Source organism: Peromyscus eremicus, chromosome 23 (genome assembly GCF_949786415.1).
Source record: "Peromyscus eremicus chromosome 23, PerEre_H2_v1, whole genome shotgun sequence".
NCBI classification, from domain to species: Eukaryota; Metazoa; Chordata; class Mammalia; order Rodentia; family Cricetidae; genus Peromyscus; species Peromyscus eremicus.
In genome coordinates, this window is record NC_081438.1 from 19,086,718 (window position 1) to 19,106,478 (window position 19,761).

A 19,761-nucleotide genomic window follows, 5' to 3' on the forward strand; every position below is an offset into this window, starting at 1 on the left:
GGGGCTGGCTCACGACTTTGGGGCTGTGGTAAGAAGAGCATCATGGTAGAAGTATGTGACAGGGGAGGTTGCTCACCTCGCGGCAGCCACAAAGCAGGGAAGCAAGAATGGATAGGCCAGGGACAAGATATCCCCTCCAGAGCACACCCCAGTGACCATGTCCCCCAGCAGGCCCCACCCCCTGGTTTCCACCAGGTCCCAAAGACTCTCAGATATGAACCCATCTGTGGGTCAATCCACTGATCAGTCAGAGTCCATGTGACCCCTGACCTCTCAATGACTAGATCTACCACATGAACCAGGCATTCAATACATGAACTTTCTGGCTCATCTCCAAGTCACAACACCCCCAAATCACCGTGACAGGAGCTCAAAAAGCAGGTGTCAGACAGGACAAGTGTCCCCTGCACAGTGAAGGGGGGGATGGGGCAGTCTGGGGCTGACTGACAGCGGAAGATGAAGATGGAATTGTCTGGACATCCCTCATCTTCGTGTTCCCCTGGCTTCACTCGGGGACCAGGGAGGGTGGTGAGGGTACCCAGGTGACTTCGGTACTCCAACAAGAGTCTATGACAGACCATATCCCCCATCCCGCACTGGCTGGGAGCCTCTGGAGCGATCATAGGCTCCATGTTACGGCAGCAGACAGGCAAAGTGAGAACACATCCAGTTAAAATGTGTCTGCGGTTGCAAAACTCACACAGATTTCACAACAGTGCTTAGGAACTGTTCTGTGCTGATCTATCATGCGGTTGGTGAGAAATGGCATGATTTGCATAAAATAAATAACACTAGAAATAGAATCATCAAAATATTACTTGCGAGTGAAGCCAGGCTTGGTGGCACACTCCTTTGAGGATGGATCTCTGTGAGTTCACAGCCAGCCTGGTCTACATAGCAAGTTCTAGGCCATGCAGGAATATATTGTGAGACCCTGTTTCAAAACACAACACACACACACACACACACAGAGAGAGAGAGAGAGAGAGAGAGAGAGAGAGAATCACACACACACACACACACACACACACACACACAAGAAATGGGCCAGCTTTTAATTTTCCTAGTCCCCATAGTGATTCCACTTTAATTTCACAGTAACTAAGTACATTGTCTTTGTATTTGATTAATGCATGAATATTTAGGGGTTTTAAATTAGAGACAATTTAAGCGAAACCTCTATAAAAATGACTCCACTTTCTCAAAGAAATTGATGACATATATAAAAGGGACACTCAGCAAAAAAGGAGGAGGAGGGTGTGGCTGTGGTGGTGACAATGATGATACTGGTAAAAATGGCGATGGGGTGATTTGAATGGTGATGACGGTGATGGTGATGGTTATGATGGCAGTGGTAAGGAAGCTGATGATGTCGGCAATGTTATGGTGATGATGATGACGAGGATGATGGTGGAAACACAATGGTGGTGATGGAGATGGTGACCGCGATGATAATGATGATGGTGATGGATGGTGGTGAGGGTGATGATCGTGACGTGATGATATCGATGAGGGATAGCTCAAAGATGGTGCTGGCACTGTTGCTAATGATGGTGATAATTATGAGTGAGATATTAGTACAGGTGGGGATGACGTTATTCCATTATTCACTGGCTTGTGTCCTTGGAAAAGTGAATGTATCACTGCCGTGACTCAGTTTCTTCATCTGCAAACTGAGCAAAGACAACTGACTCTTGGGGTAGGGACCAGTGGGCAGAGCCTATAATCAGAGCTTCATGGGCGTGGCCAGCTCAAGGCCAGCACTGGGAATGCTGGTTCTTCACACTGGCCAGAGGAGACCCAGTGTCCTCCTCCAGGGCTGGCATGTCACTCCTGACAGAATGCCCTCAGCAGGGCCGTGACTCCCAGGAGAATGGCTCTTCTCTTTCAGCTGTCAGCTCCAGAACCCCGGGCTAACTATTAAACAAGCTGTTCTGACTCCATGTCCTGCTCTCCTGTCAGCGGGAAAACTACAGCTTCAGAGGACAGATCTTCTACGAGGAAAGACAAAATGTCACTGGCAGAGATCAAATCAAGAGCGTGTCCTTTGGTAGCAAGTGTCAGCCGGGCTGTGAGGACAGGCCCACTCTGTTCCGATTTGTTTTCTTCAAAGTTGGTATCTCCCAGCTGTCCACACAGCCCACGCTCACATTCAGATCTGGGACTCTAGTGAGGAGCAGCAGGAGGGTGGGAAGGCAGGGGTGACGTCATGGTCACGAGGTTACTGTGGGCTGTGATGTAAGGATATGAGTGACCAGGTATTTCGGGTGACAAAGACTCTCTGGCCTGCCTCTGGGGTCCACCATCAGAGTCACAGCTATACCAACAACAAGGCCGTGCCCAAACTGCCCAGTGAGGTATGTGGGACAACAGATGGGTCATGCCTGAGAGTGTAGGAGAGGATCCTGGGGCAGTCTCTGCACTGTGCAGGGTCAGCAGCAGCCAAGGGTCACAACAGTGCTGAGCTGGGTGTCGCACAGAGACGGACCTGATGTTGGAGATGGCAAACAACCTTGACACTGGCCTAGGGGATGGCGTTCTGGGACAGGCAAAGTGAAGATACCTCTCCAGTCGTGGGGAGCTGAGCCAATCCAGGGAGCCCAGGCAGGCAGGTGTTGGCAGAGCCAGCGGTTGAACATGTGGACTGTGGCAACAGACACCTGTGTCTAAGACCTGGGCACAATGGAGGATTGTCTTCATCTTCCTGTGCCTCAGTTTCTCCATCACTACAATAGGGAGCTGGTAACTACCTTACAGGCCTTTGTTCCATCTTTGATTCCGTTCTCATCTTCACTAACATCACTGCCCAGTTTCCTGAGACAACACAGTATGGGACCCGTACTCGGCAAGCACTTCCTGTTTCTGAACATAGGCTAACGGCTCATTGGCCCAAACCAAGGTGGGGCTCAGGCCACATGGGGGCAGGGGCTCGGGCGCAGGCATGCTTAAGCACATGGGTGTGGGTCCTGCCTCTCATCCTAGCCACCACTTCTGCAGAGTGAGGATGATTTTTATGCCTACGCCACAGGGTTGTCATAACTCCCACATCACTGACAGGCAGCACACGTGAGCAGCATCTGACACACGGTGAGCACTATATTCCTGAAACCTCCTCTCCCTCTGTGGTTCTTCCATCACTAACCTATTAATATGGAGCCAATATAGGTCTGTGAGCAGAGGCTCTGCCTGGGGCATGTTGTCTAGTCTCTTCCTTTGCCCTGGAGAAGAGGGTCTGGGGCATGTCATTCTCCTAGGACAGAAGGAGCACCCTGCTTTTTTTTTCCTGTGCTCAAGGGAAGTGACCACCCTCTGAAGACAGTCTTAAAGCCAAGGTTATGGCCCCACCGTCCATGTGAAGGGCACTCACTGCTCCAGGCAGGCAGCAGGTCTATTTATAGACTGAACTGTGCACTGGTCTATATCATCAATAAAGCGCTGCCGTTACCCTATTGGGTGGGAAGGAGGCTCATGCTGGAATATCATCTCCAGTGAGCTAGTGAGGAGGTGACCTAAACTTACACCTCAAGTGGCCCTGCACCTGAAACTCCATGTTGAACACCCCCGAGCTCCCCAGATGACCCCGTCAGAGACTGTTCAGTGATGCTCTGTGTTGGCTCAGGGATTGGGAAAGGAGTGGCCTGTGTGCAAATAGACAAGGCCACGGGCAGACTGCAGTGCTCTGGGACAGCCAGGACCCTCTGGGACCCCATCCCCAAGCCTGCTCCTCCGAGGTGAAGCTCCTGTCAAGAGGCCATGGCCTGAGGACAGCAGAGCTCCTCTTCGGGAGCAGGAAGAACAGCGCGGGAAACCAGACCCCGAGTCTCCAGCCTCGACGTAAGTAATGGGATTTCATGGAATTACAATTTCAATTACTGCACTATTACTGTCTCACAAATGCGATTCTCTTCTTTTGAAATGGATTAGTGGGATTGACTTGGCCTGGGTACAAATCGGCATTTATGGCTGGATCATGGACAGATGTTGCTGTCCCCACTGTCCCTGGGCCCAGGCCCTTCGCCAGGCCCAAACTGCAGATTCCATATCATTCCAAGCTGAGGTCACGGTGCAGCCTGCCTTTCTGACCTTGTGGGACACAGGTGCCCATTGTTCGGATGCACTGCCTGGAACCCAAGCTGGTCCCCAGCAGCCCAGCTAAGAAGACGTCAGAAACAGGAACATATTGATCTGCAGCCTAGTGCTAAATTTTGCTCAGGGCCTCTTCCTGAACAAAGGCTCATGGGACCTTTCTGATTGATGAGGCATGAGTCATGGGACAGGACTTAGATGACCAGAGTGGGTGTCTCACTACAAAAAAAAAAAAAAATGGGGAAGTGGAGTACTGGATTCCTCCTCAAGACAAGAATCAGGGTGAGGGAGGAAAATGTCTCTGGTGGGATGGCGTCCTCTAGGACCACAGCGCATTTGACCTATAGGCCCAGCTCTCAAGATAGCTACACCTTCCTCCTGCTCTAGCCATATTCCCATACACCAAGTCCACCCTAACTCAGATCTAGGCTGTTCTCCATAGCTCCATCCAAATGTCACCTCCTTGCACGGGTTTTCTCTACCTACCCTGAGACAGTCTCTCCACCCATCACCGTAGCACACACCCCACAGCAATTTTTTTTATTATTTATTAAGAAATTTTCTACTCTTTCTACATACCACCCACAGATCCCACCTCCTCCCTCCTCCCTCCTCCCACCCCCCAGCCCTCTCTCCCAAGCCACCCCACATCCCCACATCCCCCAAATCGAGGTCTCCCATGGGGAGCCAGCAGAGTCCAGCACACTGAGCCTAGGCAGGTCCAAGCTCCTTCCCACTGCACCAAGGCTGTGCAAGGTGTCACACCACAGGCCCCGGATTCCCAGAAGCCTGCCCATGCACCAGGGACAGATCTCGATCCCCCTGCCTGGGTGTCCCCAAACAATTTGAGCCAAACAACTGTCTTCCGTATCTAGAGGGCCTAGTCCAGTCCCATGGGGGCTCCACAGCCTCTAGTCTACAGTTCATGGGCTTCCTCTAGTCCCACAGCAAATGTTATGCAAGGAGAATGCGGGTGACCCGATTCTGACCCTCCCCTCTTCTAGCAAGATTCTCCCATCTTTCTGCTCAGCTTCCTAGACAGATTCCAGCCACAGATTCCCACAGGGAATCTGCAAATCAGATGTGGCCCCAGGAGGAATGTTCTGGGGATGAGGATGAGCACTGTCATGCAGGTGTGTGTGTGTGTGTCCTTTAGCAGGCTGCATGAAAAAAAACCTCCTATTCCAGCATGGCCGAGCATCCCCTCAGCCCATGTCCCAGGCACCTGCTGCCAGGAAACAGCACTAACGGTGGTGTTCACAGCGCCTCTGTGGGTCTGTGTCTCCACCGATGCTCTAAGGATGTCAACGCCTGAAGTTAGAGAAGTTCCCATCATCTGTGCACCTCTCTGTCGGAGGCAGGTGAGGCACACGCTCGCAGCAAATCCTCTCCACGTCGGAGAGCAGAGCTGCATGCTCAGAAGGAAGATGGAGGAGATGCAGCTGGATACCAGTCTCTGTGTCACAGCCGCTATCTCAGGAGCTGCAGATCCCCCGTCACCACCGTGACACCGCCTACCTGACATAGAGATAATGGCTGGTTTGTCTCAGCAGGGACACTGGGGTTATACCAGGATGTGGCCAGGGCTTTGAGCTCCTCCTCTTTGTGTGCCTCAGACAAACCAGCTATAAAGGGTGAGTGGATGGAAGAGAAGATGAGTTACTTAAGGACCTGGAGCCATGTGGACACCTAGGCAGAGTCTGAGTCCCAGGAGCTACATGTGTTCCCTCACCTGCCCACTCAGCCCCTGGTTGGGATGGTTAAAGGAGAAGGCATGGAATAGACAGGTATGGATTTGTGCCAAGGCTAGTGTAGGATAGTATGGGCATGGCAGAAGTGTCACAGGGGCATAGGAAGCCGGTTGGTAATCAGAAGGGAACAGAGGGTAGAGATGTATGGGAGGTAGAGCAAGAAGATGATGTCAGAACCGTAGGGGTAGTAGAGGAGTCCCAGAGATCCCCATACTCTGGAGCCTTGGGGAGCTGAGTGTCAATCTATAAGGACAGGAAAGCTTTGGTTCCTGAAGATAAGGCTTCATTTTTTCTCTTACTATATTCCTCTTTTTAAAAAAAAAAAAAATTGAGACAAGGTATTATATCGTCCAGGCTGATTCAAACTTGCTAGGCAGCCAAAGATGACCTTGAACTTCTGATCCTCCTGACTGTATAGCCTAAGTATTGGGATTACAGGCATGCATTACGCCCAGCAAGCTGTGTCCTTCTGCCTAAACAAAAACAAAGGTTACAGACACTCGTTATCTGTGAGCACCAAGTGGCAGCGGACGCCCCCCACAGTTGATTGCTTCACTGTGTGAAGCGGGATAAAGTAGGAAATCATGAGAAAAGACTGACAGCCCTTGAAAGTCTCATCCCAGCAATGCAGCATGGCAGGCATTATTGCTGCTGAGCCCCTAAGCCTGAATTCCCCACCCGGAGTCTGGTTCGCCTCCTCTGCAATGGTTGGCCTTGAGTGTAGAGTAGGTCAAAAGATGCCTAGGAACACTTCGGGGTGTGTCTGTGTGAGGCTTTCTCCAGCAAAGACTAGCTAAGGTGGGGAAGACCTGTCTTAAATATTGGTGACACCATCTAGTCAGTGGGAGTCCCACATAGAACCAAGTGGGCAGGAAGAAACCAGCCAGCTCACGCCAGCTCAGTACTACTACCACCACCGCATCCATGACCCATGGACATCAAGGATCTTGTGTCTTCAGCCTTTTAATGAGCTCACACCAGAGACTCTCCAAGGAGCTGCCAGGCCTTCAGCATTGGACTAGGACTGTGCCATCAACTCCGCCTTTATGTTGGGTAGTCTTCAGTCAACTTTGCACGGGCTAGTCATCTGGGAAGACGGAACCTCAATTGAGGAAATGCCTCCATCCGAGTGGCCTGTAGGTGTGTCTGTGGAACATTTAATCTTGATCAATGACTCATGTAGGAGGGTCCAGTCCACTGTGAGTGTCGCCACCCCTGGGAAGAAGGTCCTGGAGTATAAGAAAGTGAGCTGGTAAAGCCATGGAAAGCAAGCTGGTAAGCAGCGTTCCTCCGTGGCCTCTGCTTCAGTTCCTGCCTCCAGGTGTCTGCCCTGACCTTCTGCCTTGGCTTCCTTGGGACTGTAAGGCAAATAAACCCTCTCCTTCCCAAGTGGCTCTTGATCCATGTTTTATCACTGCAACGGAAAGCAAAGTAGGACACACTTGTTTTGAGGTTTTTGGACTGAGCAGCGACCATGTTCTCTGCCTTTTCACCCAGGGAGCTATTGTGGGATTATTCAGCTTCCAGTTGAGTCAGCAAGCCCAGCAATTCCCCTTTCATAACACACACACACACACACACACACACACACACACACACACACACACACACACAATGTTGGCTCTATCCTTTAGAAAGCCATGACTAATAGACTCTCACATCAGCACCGAAATGGAATAGCACCCAGGAGTTCCAGTTGTGAGGTCTTTTGTTAGTGTTTTTAAATAAAGCAACCAAACCTACAATTTCAGCTTTCTTTTCTTTTCAATTCTTCCAATATTTTCACCAGGTCTCCGTAGTTGCTTCAAGAGCACTGCACTCAGAGGATTTTTCTTAAGTACTACTTTCAGTACGGCTTTCACAGCAATAACCCATTTGTGTCTTCTCATCACATCGGCTTATGGAGCTTTATTGAGATACCTAAATTCAACAGCATGTAGAGAGACTACAACACGCTAAAGGCCGGTGAGCCATGCTTCCTGCAGGCATAGATGTGTGCTTCTCCATATGGCTGGTTGCCCAGGGCTGTGGTTAGCAAGGGCAGAAGGAGTAATGCCATCAGACTCTCCATTATGCGCTCTCTCTCTTTCTGTCTCTGTCTCTGTCTCTCTGTCTTTGTCTCTCTGTCTCTGTGTGTCTTTGTCTCTCTGTCTCTTTGTCTCTCTATCTTTGTCTCTCTGTCTCTCTGTCTTTGTCTCTCTGTCTCTTTCTCTGTTTCTGTTTCTCTGTCTCTCTGTCTCTGTCTGTCTTTGTCTCTTTATCTCTTTCTCTGTCTCTCTGTCTCTATCTCTCTATCTTTGTCTCTGTGTCTCTCTGCCTCTCTGTCTTTGTCTCTCTGTCTCTCTATCTTTGTCTCTGTGTCTCTCTGCCTCTCTGTCTTTGTCTCTCTCTGTCTCTGTCTCTCTGTCTCTCTGTCTCTCTCTCTCTCTCTCTCACACACACACACACACACACACACACACACACAGACACACACACACACACACACACACAGACCTGTAAACAACTTACAAGAGAAACCATTGGCTCTAGCTCACAGTTTCAGAGACCTCAGTCCATTGTCGCTTGGCCCTGTGTGACTGGACAGAACATCACTGTGACAGGAACCTATATATATATGAATGAAAATGTTCACCTCATGATAGCAGGAAGCAAAGAAAGCGATAGATAGGAACCAGGGACAATACATTCTCAAACCAGCTCCTCCTGCTAAGCCCCACCTCTTAAAGTTTCCAGAACCTCCCCAAACTTGAAGGTGAGCCCCTCTAACACACAAGCATCTGTGCGACATTTTGTTTCATATTCATGATGGTTGGCATTCATTGTCAATGGAATGCAACCTGGAATCACCTGGGAAGAGAATCTCAATAACAGGTTTCTTAATTGGCCTCTGGCCATGTCTATGGTAGATTGCCTTCATTAAGTTAATTGATGTGGGACGACCCAGACCACTGAGGGAGGCACCATTCCCTAGACAGTGTGTCCCAAACTGTCTAAGAAACCAGAGCCTAAGCCCGCAAGCAGGTGAGCATGCATGCATTCACTGCCCCCTGCCCATCACTGGAGATGTGCTGTGGCTAGCTGATTTAAGCTCCCGCCTTGACTTCTCTGCTGTGACGGACTGTCATCTGGAATTGTGAGCTAAATTAAACACTTTCCCCTGCGAAGTTGCCTTTTAAATTGTATCACAGCAACAGGAAGAGGAACTAGGATCATATTCACAATAAAATGAATGTGGGGTTCACTGTGTGGAGCTCAGCTAAGGAATTATCTGCTTATTTTACTCTACAGTGTACAGTAGGGTCCTGACATATTCCTGTGGTTATTTGCTGAGGTCCAGCCTCAGCTCGGGTTCAGGTCCTGAGATGGGAAAGGGGCGTCGGTGCAAGGAAAACTTCTGACCACCGAGTGGGTCGCACTCAAGTGGTCCCCAATAGCTCAGGCTGTCTTTATTTAGACTTAAACAGAGTTTTTCTTACCAAGGTTACATGAACAGCTTTATTATTGGATTCTGTTTTTTACTTTAAGAAATACATCATAATTTAAGGAATACATTGTGATCACTATGAAAGCCCCCATTGTTCCCCTTTATGCTTCCCCAAATACACCCTCTCACCCCCTACATAACCTTATTCCAGACACAGAGTTCAGCATTTTTGCAGGGTGAACTAAATATCGAGCCAGACACATCCTGCTCTCACAGCACTTATGTCAGCAGGCAGCTACTTGCGGTTACAAAGTTTAAAAAGTAATAGACCTAGGCACAATGCTTTAAGGACAACAATATTCAAACCCAGACAATTCTTTCGTGTCTGCACGATATATTTTTATACAGTTCCCTTTTCTACAAGAGGGTCCCATGTCTCTATCTCTCTGTAAAAGATGAACCTTGATAAAACACTCTTTTCCCGTCTCACTGTACCATACTTCTTCCACTAATATAAGCTCCTATGTATGGTAAAGATAGGTCTATCTATCACACATTTAAACTGTATTTTTTCCTCTTGGAGCATACCAGATCCCACCAATGACTCTGTGCTTGGTGTCCAGAGAACTTACTCTCAACAGTTGGCACCGTGTGTATTCCTGAGGCTTTCTTCCTAGTCTGTGAATGCATGCCCTGCTCTCCTTTCCTGAACTGTGAAACATGGTTATTGTTTCAGGTGTTGTTTTCTCATATGTACCTTACTATCTCCACTTAGTCAGAAAAGCTCCCAGGATTGGGAGCTGCAGTTAGTAATTCCAGCTACGAGATTTAAGAAGCATTAACTCCCTGCTGAATCTTAGGGGAAAATATTTGAAAGGGAAGAGAATTTCCAGGGAAAAATCATAGTTGTTGTATGTATGACTGACAAAGTAAAACTAAAAACCACCCAAGGAATCATCAATATAAGGAGAGAGAAAGGAATCTGCAAGCTGCACAAATTTTGCAGATTCCTACACTGTCCCGTGGACTACTGGTCCTTGCCAAGTGAGAATCCATTTCCACGGGTGTCTTGGCCTGAGGTGTCTTACCTGTTGGACAGGTAGTCTATATGCTGATCTGAGACTAGGCTGCATGGCTGGTTATTTATTTATTGTAAATTATTTATTTATTTGTTTGTTTATTATAAATGTCTGCACTCAAGACCAGAGTGGTGGTGGGGGAGGGGGGGGGCGGTGTTGGACTTAAAGATCTGATCCCGGGGTTTCCAGTAAGTTTTGTGTTCCAGATGGCCCTGCAAAAACAAATCTTTTTCCTTCACATGTGTGGTGACTTGAAAGTGAAGCACGCCCCACCCCAACATCTCTCATGTTTAAACACTTAGTCTCAGCTGCCGGTGCTCTTTGAGAACACTGTACAACGTTAAGGAGGCGGACCCTCACTGGAGGAAGAAGTGAGTCACTAGGGGCGGGCTTTGGTGTTTGGAACCTGGGACCATTTCCTATCTGATCTCTGCTTCTGACTGTGGATGCAATGTGATCAGCTGGCTCACACCTCCGCTGTCATGCTTTCCTGGCCTCGATGGACCCCTAAACTGTAATTCAAAAGAAACCCTTCTTCCTATATGTTGCTGCTTGTCACATAATTTGGTCACAAAAACAAGCAAGTAACTAATAGAACAAGTGAATAACACCCTATGGTAATGAACCAAAAACAAAAGCAAAGAACCAGGGTGTGTTCCGGTGCTGGACACATGGTAACTTCCAATGAGCTGAATCTAAACCTAAGCCCTGGGTGACATGAGGCTCCGTCATGTTGTTACTCTTTTGACAGCCTCAGGATATGGGTGGGTGTCCCAGCTCTACCCCTCACTGCCCCTGTGACCTCTGTAACTCCAAAACCTCGGATTCTTTGGAGATAGGAAGTGGATAATGGTGGAAATGCTCCTGCAGGATGTAGACTACATGAAGCACACTCTTTCCAGATTCTGACCTAGTCAGTCTGAACCAAAGCTCTGGTCACTGTCACGACTAGTATTGACACAAGCTCCGGTCGTCTAGGGTGAGGGAACCTCAACGAAAGAATTGCTTCAACCAGATTGACCTATGGGCCAGTCTGTGGGACATTTTCTTGATGAATGACGGATGTCGGAATGCCCACCTCTTTGTGGCCGGTGCCACCCCTGCACAGATGGTCTTGGGTTGTGTAAGAAAACAAACAGAGCAAGCAAGCCATGGGGCATAATCCAGTAAGCAGCATTCCTCCAGGGCCTTCGTGTCACTTTCCGCCTCCAGGTTCCTGCCTTGAATGTGTTCCTGCGCCGACTTCCCTCAGAAATGGACTGTGCTTGAGACCTGCAACCTAAATAAACCCTTTCCTCCCCAGGTTGCTTTTGGTCATGGTGTTTATCACAGCAACAGAAAGCTAACCAGGACAGAGACCATCATCACATTGACCAAACCGAGGCAGAATGGACTCCTAGGCTTGCCACAGCATGTTCATAGCCTGTGCGGAGCTGGCACTGGGTTTACAGGCTTTATCAAACACTTCTCACTTTTCTCATCACTCGCCACCCAGATGCTGATATTTCTTCCTTTTAAATGTAAGTTGTTATCCCTCTCCAGGCTGTATCAAGCTATACTTCTTATCTCCTCCATCTTAATGTTGACATCTAGACTCTAGAATTTTCATCTGTTAGATGAAAATTGATTTTCAGATTTCACAGGCACACATGCTCTCGCCACACTCATGTGCTTGTGGGTTATTGAGATTTAGCCGGGACACACTTAGTTTCTACACACGCGCACACCCACACGCACCTGCCAGTGGGAAGGAGGCGTCCTCCTGGGCCTGCGGTCAACTCACTCTAGATGTGTTTTAATTTATACCTGAGAGACAGCAGGAATTACTCAGCCTTCCCTCCTGGTCCCTCAGGCTCTGTGCCAACCAGTATCATTTTTCTCTCCCTCTACCTCATCTCTAATTCCTTACATGCTAGCATACAAACTTGACTGAATTCCAACACAAGGAACCATGCATCCCTCAGGGAAGCTTCAGGGGCCCGACAGGTGGGCCAGAACCTCCATCTTGGTCCATATGTATTGCTATAACAACAACAACAAAACACCAAGAGACTGAGTGATTTATAAACAATAGAGATTCATTTCTGATAGTACCAGAAGCTGGGAGCCCATCATTCAGGAACTAGCAGGTCCATCTATCAAAGCAACCCTCTGTTCCCTGAATGCTGTTTCCTCTAGCCCCAAATAAGATCCCTAGTTACCATCATGAGGGCTCCACTATTATGGCATAATCTTCTCCTAAAAGTCTCACATCTTTGTACTTTTCAGTATTGTTGCACTGGGAGTTTAGATCTCATAAATTTTGAAGGGTACTCAAACATTTCAATCATAGCACCCATTTCCAGAGCGCTCCACACTCCCTTAACTTCTTCCCATTACTGTCCCCACCCGCTCCCTCTGATAAAGAGTGACCCAGGAGACCCATCTTCTCCAGCCCACAGGAGGGTGGGTGTGGCTTCACTTGATCACGCCTCTCAGACTCAGAGAGATGCCAGGGATGGTGCTCATCACGCTACAGTCCACAGCCGAAGTTGGTTTCTAGGTGAAACAGGAGTCTTCTGGAATGGCATCTTAATTTGGCATTGTGATGGTTAATGTTAACTGTCAACTTGACAGGATCTACAATGTCCCGGGAGATGCGCCTCTAGGCATACCTGTGTGTTGGGGTGGAGGTGTATCTTAATTAAGTTCATTGACGTACGAAGACCAGCCCACTGTGGGTGACACCATTCCCTAGGCTGGAATCCTGGACCCTATTAAAAGAAAAAGAGAAAGAGAGCTGAGCATAAGCATTTATCGCTCTCTGCCTCTGGACTGTGGGTGTGACCAGCTGCTTCAGACTCCTGCTACCTTGACCTCCACACCATGATGGACTGTACCTTTGAACTGTGAATCCAAATCGACCATTTCTCCTTGAAATTGCTTTTGTCACAGCAACTGTAGAAGAAACTAAGACATCAATCATACCCTATCAAAATCCCCACCCCCTGGGAGGAGGTGCTGAACTAACAGAAATGTCCTCACAGTTCAGGAGATTGGAAGTCCAGGGTCGGGTGCCAGACAGACAGGGTGCATTCTTTTTTTTTTTTTTTTTTTTTTTTTTTTTTTTGGTTTTTCAAGACAGGGTTTCTCTGTGTAGCTTTGTGCCTTTCCTGGAACTCACTTGGTAGCCCAGGCTGGCCTCGAACTCACAGAGATCCGCCTGCCTCTGCCTTCCGAGTGCTGGGATTAAAGGCGTGTGCCACCACCACCACCACCACCACCACCACCCGGCTTGACAGGGTGCATTCTGATGAAAGCCACTTTCCACACAGCAGACAGCCGAGTTCTCACTGCATCTTCCCACACAGAAGGAACAAGGAGCCCTCTCAGTTCTCTGTTGCAAGGGCACTGTTGGTTACTTTTATAGCTGCAAGTAGAATACTTGAGAGTTCAGATTAAAGGAGAAACAGGAATCTGGTACCACCTTCAGAGCCACATCCAGTGACCTACTTCCTCCATCTAGGCCCACATCTCCTACGGTTTCCAGAACCTTCCCAAAAAGAGTGCCACTGTGCCGTAATTTAAGCGTGAAGCGTTCACCCCAGGAGCCCGAGAGGAAATTTCATATTTGAACCCTATCGAGCACAAATGCTATCCTGAGGCCTCCACCCATGACTCCATCACCTCTGAAAGGGCCAGAAAGAACAAGGACTCTACACACAAAGAAACAGAGCAGCCATCCGGCAGAAGGGCTCAATGGCATTCACATTGTTGGCTTGAAGTCAATACAACCTCCAGCTGGGACCAACGGAGCAGATGTCACCTCATCACATCTCATTGCCTTCCCAAGTGAGTTTAATTCACAGAACTTAGCCTTGTTATTCTCATCACACCCAGCAACAGAGAGGCCTGGCCCTGGTGTGTGACAAAGGCCAGTGGAGTGGAAGTAACTCAGGCAATTGGTCAAAGACTAGGATCCACCCATGCAAGGTCTTGTCCTGGACACCGGCTAAGTCACCACAGAATTCAATGTTGGCTCCAGGAAAGAATCCGCCTCTCCCCATAGGGCACGGTATTCTGGGACTCATGCCTTGGCCCATATGCTGGTTAGATCAGGGAGGAATTTCCCACTGCTCTGTAAGTGATGGTGTGTGGCTCAGACCTGCCAGAGAGAGGATAAATGGCCCCGGAGAGCCTGTGAATGTGTGAAAGCCTGGATCATAAAGAGCAGTTTTCTTAACAAAATCAGTCTTTAGATATATGTTTTTCACAGTCAGGACAGGGAAAAGCACAAAACACAGTCATCTTAACAGAAAACGAAAACACTCTGGCAGATCTAAGAGCTGTCTGTGCCGGGAGGCGACTGCTGGGCGTCCACCAAGTTTGTTTAGAAATGGCGGTGTTGCCCCTGCAGGATGGGGACTCACTCATGGGGTCCTGGTTCATAGTGATGGAAGTGTAGACACCTGCTCTGCCCATTGGGACTCTGCGGGATGCTGTGCTGGTCCCTCCTGGGCACACCCCTCTCATACCTGATTTTTGCCCCATGTCAAGGTCAGTCCCACCCCTGGACAATGGCATACACACTCAGCCTCAGGGGTGGCATTCAGCCTGGTTCTGCATTTCCTCCACTTTTTAAAGACATGACTGTAAAGCATCCCCTCACACTCATGGGTCTGAACATTTTGTCCCCAAATGACAGCACTGTTTGGGGAACCTGGTAGAGCCTTTGGCATGTGGGACCTGGTAGGAGAAAATGGGTTACAGGTCACTAAGAGATGCATCTTAGGGTTTATAGCTTGTCCAATCTGCCTCCCCGGACCCACAGAAACATAAGCAAGAAGCCTCCAATTTCCCACCACTGGAGCTCCCAATCGCTGCCACGATTTTCCTCCCATGATGCACTATAACCTCTCGAACCATAAGCATAATAAATTCTTCCTCCCTTAAGTAGATTCTTGTCAGGTATCATACAAAGGAGAAGCCCCAGTTGGTTGGAGAAGAAACTAGAGACAAATTCCTCTTCTGAATGAGCTTTATTAGGAGAAAGAACACTGAGACAAGAGGAGATGATTGGGTGTTGTGGGGAGCGAATGTTTTTTGGCATATGATGATATTCCGACTTTTATAGCTTTAGGGGCTGGGAGACATCGACACTGAGATCTGTGTACTCACAGCAAGGTCTGGCAGTTCTTTGTCTCAAGGGACAAACTGCAAGGTGGGCGCGGCTGATTTCAGCAAGGTGGGAATCTGCTCTCTTAGTGTGACTCAAAAGTGGTAGGGCCGGTTCTGAGTGAGTCTTTACACACACACACACACACACACACACACACACACACACACACACACACCATGCCTTCTCTCTCAGTGTTTGCCAGCCTGGCCTCACCATGGCAAACACCTTCATGGGCACCTGAAAGCTCATGGTCAGCAAGAATTTGGAGGACCACATGAAGTCGCTCAGCATGGGCTTTGCTACCGGGCAGGTGGCTTGCACAACCAAGCCTACCGAAACCATCAAGAAGAGTGGGGGTATTAGCATCGGAACGACACAGGAGTCCTCCAAGAACGCAGAGATCGGATCGGCGTTCAGCCAGCGGCGGTTGAAGTTCGATTAGACAATAGCAGATAACAGGAAAGCTGGATGGAGGAAAACTTGTCCTTGCCGTGGGCAGGAGACAATACTTAATTGGGATCTAAATGATGGGCAACTCCTCCTGATGCTCACCCGTAACAACGGGCTGAACGCTTGAACTTCGAAGAGGTGTGTGACCTGGTTGTACCATCGCTGACTGCTCCTCTGCCAGCTGGCTACCCCTCTCAGCTCAGCACCAAGTTCCTCATTCCCTATCCCCTGCTAGCATTTTGTATAAACACACTTTGGATTTTTCTGGAGTCCAGTGGCAGCAGTCTGGATCCAGTTTCCGTTGCACATGTGTTTAGAAAAAAAAAAAACCTATATCTAAAGGTTCTCTGAGGTCAATAAAGCAGAGTGAATTCCAAAAAAATTAAAAATAAAAAAGGTCCATGATCTAACAGCAATTGATCACAAAAGTCAAGAAAAGTAACTGATACAGTGGCCATAGGCATTGGATTTCCTCTGCTGCTCTCAAATGTCCCCACTCATTCAGCAGCTTTGATGACATAGACAGGTGTTATTACTGTTCTCCTGTTAAGTCAGACACAGACGTCATAGCTCAAGTTAAGGTGTCAGCAGGACATGCACCTCTGTGGAGACGCCAGGGGAAGCCATGTAATCCTTGCTCACTTGACTTGTTGGAAAATCCAGTGCCTGTGGTTGCGGGACTGTGGTCCCTCTTCCCTCAGGGTTGTCAGCTAAGGCCCCCAGGGTTGTGTTCACCTTGGCTCACATCTCCTCTCTTCTAATATGCGTTCCTCTCCAACTCCAGCCCATCTTTCTGGGGTGGGCTATCCCACCAGAAGGACTCACGTGTGTTAGCTCATGGGCCAACTGCTTTAAGACCAGATCTGTGGCCTGGAAAAATCAGGCCATGCCTCCCCTGCTAGTCTGGTCCCTATTTCTTAGGCATGTGACAAGAATTTATAAATATGTGTACTTCATTATCTCTGAACAACTTTGATATCAGCCTAGAGCTGACTTTGAGCTAGGCCTGGCTCCCACCCACTGGGAAAGTCACAAAAGTAAGGCTCTCTATATCTGGCCCCCCTTTCTTTTCAGATCCCCCGCCATGCTGTCTCTCTTACTCTTTGATTTTAAGCTACTATCTTGGTGTTTTCATAACGTGTATGATGCTGCTCCACCTTACAGCCCTGTCACACTGCCTTTGGTATGATTTAGGATATATCCCTCCTTATGTTTTCTTAACTCAATTCAGCCATAGCTCTCCACAGTCATGAGGACTGTGCACTCTCTCTCCTAACAAAGCTCACTTTCTGAAGGGTAGTTTCATGTCAGCTCCTTTCTCAAATCTGCGGCTCTCTTCTCCTTAACAATGTGGTAACAGTGGGCCACCTGGCCTCCAGGTCCCTTGTGAGCTCAAGGTCCATATCCTTAATCACAAAGTCTCATTCCCTAGGTAGGGGACACAGTCAATATTCCACAGACGATCATCGCAAACCATTACTCTGCCAACCACACTACCGCAGACCAAGTTAAAGCTGCTTCCACCCCATTTCTATATACAGGACATGATTCCGTATTGCTCACTTGTCTGTCCACCTCCTCTGACTTGAAGTCAAACGTCTCAAGATCACGAGTGGTGGATCACAAGTCAGTCTCCAAAAGGTAGTCCAGACATGGATGGGCTCACAGACACAGTAATTCTGGGAAGGGACCCAATAGAGCAAATGGTGGAGATGAAGAGCCCTCAGCATGGGCTGGCTGCTCCTCTGGGAAACAGAGGAGACTAGAAGGGAAAGGGGAGGAGGAGACAGGGATGGAGGGTCTCCAGGTCAATCCTAGACTCTTAGCCTTCCATCTTTTTCCTCCAACTCTGATGCCCCATCGCTCTGACACATTTCATTGGAGAACGGATTTCAGTGTTACCATCTCTGTGGCTGGGTCAACACTGCTCTAGCAAGATTACAGGAGAGTTTCATACAGGATTCAGGAGCTACTTCCCTGATACTGTGCCTTCCCTGGGTACTGCCGTTGTCCATGTAGCCGAACCAGGAACCCAACCTCAGCATCCGAGAAAAGGAAGGGAATGAGAAATGCAAGACATGTGGCTTCCTTTTACCAAAGCCACCATAAGCTAGAGTTCATCTGTCTACATTCCACTGGTCAGAACTTAGCTACAAAGGAATATGGGAAATGTAGTCCCCAGCCTAGTAGCCACTCATCCATGCTGCTAAATATAAAAGCATCATTAAAAACTGTAGAAGAGCTTGAAAGTTCCCTGCACAGATCAAGGATGAGCGTATAAAGAGTTGAGGCTGTTAATTATCCTGATCTGCTCATTAGGCATCATTTACATATATCACACTGCCACATGGTCCCCATAAATATGTTTGTGTCTTAGAAATGACTCTGGAGGAAAAAAAAAAAAAGAAAGAAAGAAAGAAAGCATATACGAGATTGCACATCAGTCATTGGAGCAGCTACGAGAGCCTGAAGCTATTTGGGGGTGCCCTCCCTCCATCTGTGGCAGGGACCCAGCCTGGTACCGCAGAGTTCTTCAGTAACGCTGAGTGAGTTTATGGTGACGGAGGGAATAACAGCTTAAAACAGCACTCTGTTAAACCCTTACAGGATGGGTGTCAGGAGCCATGGGGAGTCATTTACCTACTGGCCCAGCTGGGAGTGGTTATCCTGCTGCAATGGTGATAACAAGGAAGGGCCATAAAGAGCCGGATAGACTTTAATAAACTTACTAGACGGGAACGGAAACTAGCCAGTGTTTGCCAAACCACCCCTTTGCTTCCTATGGTGTGCACCTTTGGGAAGGAAAAGTCCAACATGCCAATCAGAACACCTTCGACAGTCCCTGGGTGTGTACACCAGAGAAGTGGAAGAAACCCATTTGCTGGTTATCGGTGCACACTCTATTAAACTCACAGAGCATTGAAATAAATTTAACTAAATTCTGCAATGAATTCACCATCAGGTGGAAATCAAGCATGAAAAATTTAATTCCTAAGAGGAAGCTTTTAATAAAGCCATGTACAGCTGAAAATGAGGTGGCTAATGAAATTATTTTCTGAGTGTCTGATCGGTTCATACACACAGGCAAGGGGCACGCAGGGGAAACGAATCGGCTCTGGGGATGATGAGGGGATTCTCTGATGCTCCAGGGCTGACATGGAAAGGCCCCGGATGCTGAGTGAATATGTATAGGGCTCCCCATGAAGAGTTCAAGAATATTTCCTCATGATTTTCCAGGCATTTCCCCAATTCTGGGAAACCCTCCATTAAAGGTGTGGTGATAAGCCAGGCTGCCTTCCCATTCAGGCTACTGAGTTTACAGCGGCCATGTTTTTTTTTAACTTACCTCTCGTGTCCTCCTCCAGGGTCTTCCTTGAGTTAGTGCCCCCTGGAAAGAGGGACGAGGATATGGGGAAGTGACCCCAGGAAACACCGTGAGAGAGCAGGAACTCCCGCAGACTTCATGACAATCGGATCAAGCTGGTCACCTGTGAGCCCCCGGTCCATGGAATTTCTTGTGTCCTGGCTCTGCCCAAAGAGAGTGAATGTCAGAATTTGCCAAAGGGCCAATGGGAAAGGTTATTACACTTTCCACTTGCTGTGCCCTGGCTCCAAGGATTGACTCATGGCCAGTCACGTCACCCTGCCTATGCCATCAGAGTGAGCCTCGGACCTGCCGCGGGGCTGATAGAACCAATCCAAGGGGAAGTAAGAACTGGTCAATGCTATAACAAAGCCAGAGGCCTCAGTGACCACTGAGACGGAAATAGAAAATCTGAACTCAGCTCTGTTGGCATCACAGAGTCCTGA